We start from the raw sequence: 6,000 nt of genomic DNA on the forward strand, positions 1-6,000 counted from the left end.
TGTTCAATTGTTAAAAGTTAAGATAATTCATTTGTTATAGTTAAACAAAATTTGTTTTGATGAAAGCTTCCAAGTGTGTCAGTAGAATTGAGCCTGGAGTGAAAGATCACATCCTCAAGGTCAAAATAGCAAATTTGTGGGGTCTAGTCTGACTTCAAAATATACCTTGGGGTTTCTGATCCGCACCCGAACAACTTTTATATTATGATTATTACCTAGATGTTTGCCCACTGAAACACATTTTACTTGCCCTCCTTCAGTCCCAGCACTCAAACCAACATTGCTTCTGAACTCAGGCAAAAAACATGTACAAAGTTTAACTGTTCACATTTTTTGGAAGTCTTCACCCTTCTTGCTTTTAATTCTGTTTTCCTCCAGTTTATATTAGGGAACTGAAATACCAAATTATAGCTGCACCCGGTTTCCTCTGAAGTTTGCCTGCAAATTTTCTGCTCCATCTGCTTACTATCTGGGCACCCATAAAAATACTCCAAAAATGTTACAGTTCCTTTTCTGTTTCTTAACCCCAACCAAATAGCTTCAATTTTTGAACCCTCTTACATAAAGCAGCTATAGCCATTACATCATAACCTCAACATCTCCCATAACTTGTCAGCCTTATTTGCAGCATTCCTCTTATTCACATGCATTCCAACATCATGCAAATTGGCTTTGCTTTCTTCACCCTCAACTAATTACTGCTCTTCCAATGCTATTGTTTGTTCTATTATGTTTGTTCCTACGAGTTTTCCCAAGTGCCTTGTCGCTCTGCAGCTACAAGGTACTGTAAACCAATTCCCACAGTAATAGTTATCGTCACCATTTGTGTGTGTGTGTGTGTGTGTGTGTGGGTGGGGGGGGGGGGGGGGGGGGGAATAGTTGGGATTAGTTCCAGATCTATTCAGGAGCAATCCATCCATCCTGTGCAAAAAAGGTCACGTTTCACATTAGTACTCTGATGATTGTTACTATTTGTAGAATCCCTGCAGTACAGAAGGAGGCCATTCAGCCCATCAAGCCTGCACCAGCAACCATCACACCCAGGCCTTATCCCCGCACCCCCATGTATTTAACCCGCTAGTCCCCCTGACACTAATGGGCAATTTAGTATGGTCAGTCAACTTAACCCGCATATCTTTGGAGTGTGGGAGGAAACCGGAGCACCCAGAGGAAACCCACATAGATACAGGGAGAACGTGCAAACTCCACTTAGCCACCCAAAGCCAGAATTGAACTTGGGTCCTTGGTGCAGTGAGACAACAGTGCTATAACTGGAAGAAAGCTAGTCAACTGTAAACACATCTAATAATTTCATTTATTTGTTATTAGAGCGACAGAACATTACACTGAGTTACCATTTAATCCAAGTATTCTGGTTTACCTCATCACTCCAAACCAGTTCTACTGCCTCTCCAGAGATGTCAGTGTGCCCCTACATTTCTGGAGTTGATCAGTATTCTCAAGAAGTTACAATGCAACTACAGGCGCTTAAGATTAATCCGTTTTGACACTCACCTGTGTTTACTGTGAACACAATAATAGTGAACATGTACACTTCAAAATAGCTCACTGACTTTGTAATGTCCCAAGGATGTGAAAGACATTATACAAATGCAAGTAATTCTATTTAAAAAACCTGTTACCATTGCACTGCTATTCTCCAGTCATCTCTTTCCATCAATTATCATATTAAACTGGTAATGAATTCTCAAATAGATCAATATAATTTTGCTTTCCACAGAATACAAGGGGAAAATTAGAATTTGAAAAAAGTTGAGCAAAACACACTTGTAGCACTGGGAGATCAGGACGCCTGCGCAATGGCACCCTGAGAGTTTAGCAACCGGCTTTCCGGTGAGATTAGGCTCTACCCCCTCCCCTTGCTGTTGAGAATCACATTCTTGCTTTTTAAAAAAAAATTAAGTGCAACTGGGGGGCTCACCCAAAAAACAGGTGTGATTCTCTCCCATCTTCACACTTTTTCAGCACTCAAATTTTTTGGTAAGATCACCCCCTTGGATTTTTCCATGATAGGTGGAAAAGGGAATAGTATGAATGTTTGGGGGGGGGTGGGGGGAAGCAAATATCAAGAGAGTTACAACAGAAATAAGGAATTTTATATTCTAATCAACTCAGATCAAATATCCAAATTTCCTTTCCAAATCCTAAATTATCTGCTTTCCATTCACTTTAATGCCTGGTCCATGCAGTCATTGGTATCAGGGTTCAGCAGTATCATCACATCACAGTAACTGACACAGGAGCTTTTCCATGTTTTCTTTGAAGGCTTCAAAAGGGCATGCTTGAAAAATAAATCTCTACTACTGGAGAGGCAGTAGCTTCTTCCCATCGAAACAGCAACAGCAGTCAGAAGACCACAGAACGATATCATGATCAGAAACTGGCAAATAGGAACATCCAGAAATCTGCAGCATACCAGCTCTTTGTAGGTGTATCACGCACAATTAAAAATTGTCAGCAATGCTGCTCATTCTGCTAATCTAACATGTCTGCAGATCTTCCACCTGAAACCCAAAAACCCTTTCCGAACTGCATAACATTACAACCCTGCCAAATACAAACAGCCATAAAGTCGAAAGAGGAAATCAGAAGAATATGATGTTTATACGAGTTTACCCTCGACAGATTTTAAATCATAACAGATAGAACACTAAAGCAATAATACATTTTTTATTCTGATATATCACTCAAAAAAGAACTGCACAATTGCTATTTTTTATAAAAACAGATGAGTTATATTCACTGCCATGACCATATTATTCTTGGAAAACAACAAGGAGCAAGCAAAGAAATAAATGACTGTGAATGCTCTGTTTCCAAAACAACATTTTAAACATATAACAGATGCATTACCAGTGAAATTCAGTCAAGCAACATGAAACATCTTACCACCTTACTGCCATCATGAATATTGTTACTGATGTTGATTTGATAAAAAATGTGCTCAAATGTGCATTATTTTCAATGCAGACTGAGGAGGCACTGCTGGACAACACACGCAAAAACCACCTGCACCTGTTTACCCATCAGCATGGATAGAAAACGAGCAAAGCTCAAATCACAGATAGTCGGTACAGCTTCAGAAATGCAGTGTCCCTTTAAATTTAAAGGAAAAAAAACTAAAGGAAAAACAACATACGCAGCAGCATTTGACCTACTGATGCTGCATCAAACTGAAGAGGAGGGTGATAGAAAACACTGCAGCGTGATATAGGAAAATAAAGCCAAAATAGGCAGAGAGACTTGCTCTCCCCCTGGATTTTTAGGGGGAGGGGGTTGTAAACAGTGACTCACGTTGTTGGGACATTAGTATCTGCGTTGCCACTTATTGACCTCGTTCTTCTCCCTGGATATAAAAGAAAACAGAAGATTAAAAGCAGTATTGAGAGGGGTTTGAAGGATGTTGACCTACCTGGCTGCTGCTGTGTTGATACAGTGTCCTGCCCACCTGAGCAGCTGCAATATTGATACACTGCACTCCCGCCGCGCCTCCTTATTTACATTCTTAAATTTGTTACAAGCCCATCGACACCGCCCCCTCGCCCTTTGTGACGTCACCCCCCGAGGCAGGCGAGGGCTCCCATTGGTCGGCGCCCGCTGTCCATCAAATCCGTCTCGTGGCCGTGACGCACTTTAACAACAAAAACACGGCGGGCACGTGACATGCTCGGCAGCCATGGAAACGTCCAGGGTTCCAAATTACCGTAATGCCCCGTGTCATCGCGCCACCCCACATTGCCTCCTCCTCACCCGCCTCTCTCAGCCCCAGGGGCAGGAATTTCACAGTGGCATTTTCGGAGTAGCTTCATTGCAGCGTTAATGTAAGCCTACTTGAGACACTAATAAATAAAGTTTAACTTCAGGCAGGCAATCCAAACATATTGCAGCACGCTGTTGTCATTGCCTGAATTGTTTTTTAAAGTTTATTTATTAGTGTCACAATTAGGCTTACATTAACACTGCAATGAAATTACTGTGGAAAATCCCCGAGTCGCCTGTTCGGGTACACTGAGGGACAATTTAAGCATGGCCAATGCGCCTTACCAGCACGTCTTTCGGACTGTGGGAGGAAAACAGAGCACCCGGAGGAAACCCACGCAGACATGAGGAGAATGTGCAGACTCCACACAGATAGTGATGCAAGCCAGGAATTAGACCCAGGTCCCTGGTGTGTGAGGCAGCAGTGCTAACTACTGTGCCACCATGCCCCCCAATGACACAAGGTAGGTGGCAGTTCACCAGCTCCCCATTTTTTTGTTTTGCATTGCTGTGTCCTTGCATTTAAAGAGCAGGAACAGGCCCTTCGGCCCACCAAGCCTGCGCCAATTCCTAATCCTTATTTAGACCCACTGCTTATTGCCCATACAGGGAACTTACTGCAGATGCTGGAACCTGAAACATAAACAGAAAATGATGGAAAATTTCAGCAGGCCTGATAACATTCCTGGAGTGAGAATAGAGCCAATGGTTTCAAGACTGGATGGCCCTTCGTCACAGCTGTGGTTGGGTGAGGAACTAAGAGAAGTGTCTTCACCTAGAGAGAGTGGTTAGAATTGGGGACTCGCAATCACAAGGAATTTGGGAGAATAGCATTGTCAAAGAAACTAGGTAAGTGCAGAAGAGAGGAAGGAATAAAAGGAGATGCTGATAGGGTGAGATGAAGTGACATGGGTGAAGGCAGGCTCCTGGAATGTATCAACAGAAGCATAGACCCGTCGGGCTGGATGGCCTATTTCTGTTCAGCTCTAACAAAGGGTCATTTTGACTTGAAACGTTAGGTCTATTCTCTCTCCACAGATGAGATTTTCCAGCATTTTCTGTTTTTGTTTCAGATTCCAGCATCCGCAGTATTTTGCTTTTATCTTTGGCCTATTTCTGTGTTGCAAATCCTATGCAATTCGAGATAATTGATCAAAGTAAAAACTTCATGCCAACACATTAAAAAAATGAATTGGAATGCTTAGTTAGGAGTAACATTTAGTGAAAGGTCACTCTGTACAGACAGATTGGGACCAGTTGCTTTTTAAACTGCGTTCCATGGACGTGGGAGACCCAGGTTTGGCCAGAACACAGAAAATTTGTAACATCATCCTAGATTTCTGTCAGAGTAGCTGTAATTCCAAAGAATCAGCATTTCCAGCACTTTTTCCTCAAAGCAATACTTCTCCTGGACAGGAGTATTGACAACCTTTGGCTCATTAGTGATATTCCTTGAACTTGCAGAACAAGAAGTGTGTGTCTGCAAAGACCTGTGAAAGTTTGTCGGGGTTCTCTGATACAGGATTGTTTGAAAACCAATAACTTACGTCCAGTGAGGTTTGAGAGAGTGAATCAATCTTTTTCAAACTGACATGCAGAATAAGAAGTCTCACAACACCAGGTTGAAATCCAACAGGTTTATGTGGTATCACGAGCTTTCAGAGGGCTGCTCCTTCATCAGGTGAGTGACTGCCCACTCACCTGATGAAGAAGCAGCACTCCAAAAGCTAAATAAACCTGTTGGACTTTAACCTGGCACTGTGAGACATCTTACTGTGCCCACCTCAATCCAACGCCAGCATCTCCACATCATATATGCAGAAAGCAATGTTTACCTTGATAGATTAAATGTAACTCTCATGTATGGAACTTTTAGATTTTGTACAATGTAGGATGATATATTTTCTTAAATTAACAGTTGCTGAATATTATGGCTGTGTTTGCTGGGTCATGGATTTTTATGGTGACTGTGAAAACAGGAAAATTCAAGGCTCAACTGTCCGTTAAGTGTGAGGATCAAATGTGAAATTACATTCTTTTACAGAGAAAGAGAAGGGAAAATAAGAGGGAAAATCAATTTGTATCATTGCTATGTGCCTCCTAGAGGTCAACCTAAGTGGTGCCCTGGCAGATGTTGTGGACGTTTTTCCATCCATGCTCTCAGCTGCAATGAGAAGATGGCCAAGTGGGGGAGCACAAGCAATTTATGAAACAGGATGG

At 42.1% G+C, this 6,000-nt stretch overlaps 1 long non-coding RNA gene across 2 annotated transcripts in view; it reads right to left on the reverse strand.

Moving 5' to 3' along the window:
* The window catches only part of LOC144511863 (uncharacterized), a 100,820-nt gene extending 97,266 nt beyond the window's left edge, over nt 1–3,554 (reverse strand). Inside the window, exons 1-2 of one of the 2 annotated variants that reach the window (XR_013500920.1) lie at nt 3,470–3,554; nt 3,316–3,367 (exon numbers count right to left, since the gene is read on the reverse strand). This is a non-coding gene — a long non-coding RNA (uncharacterized LOC144511863). Of the gene's footprint in view, nt 1–3,315 lie in introns of both variants that reach the window. The other variant, XR_013500919.1, reaches the window with a different exon arrangement.
* Nucleotides 3,555–6,000: the final 2,446 nt, after the last annotated feature.

This window comes from Mustelus asterias, chromosome 25 (genome assembly GCF_964213995.1).
Source record: "Mustelus asterias chromosome 25, sMusAst1.hap1.1, whole genome shotgun sequence".
Classification (NCBI taxonomy): domain Eukaryota; kingdom Metazoa; phylum Chordata; class Chondrichthyes; order Carcharhiniformes; family Triakidae; genus Mustelus; species Mustelus asterias.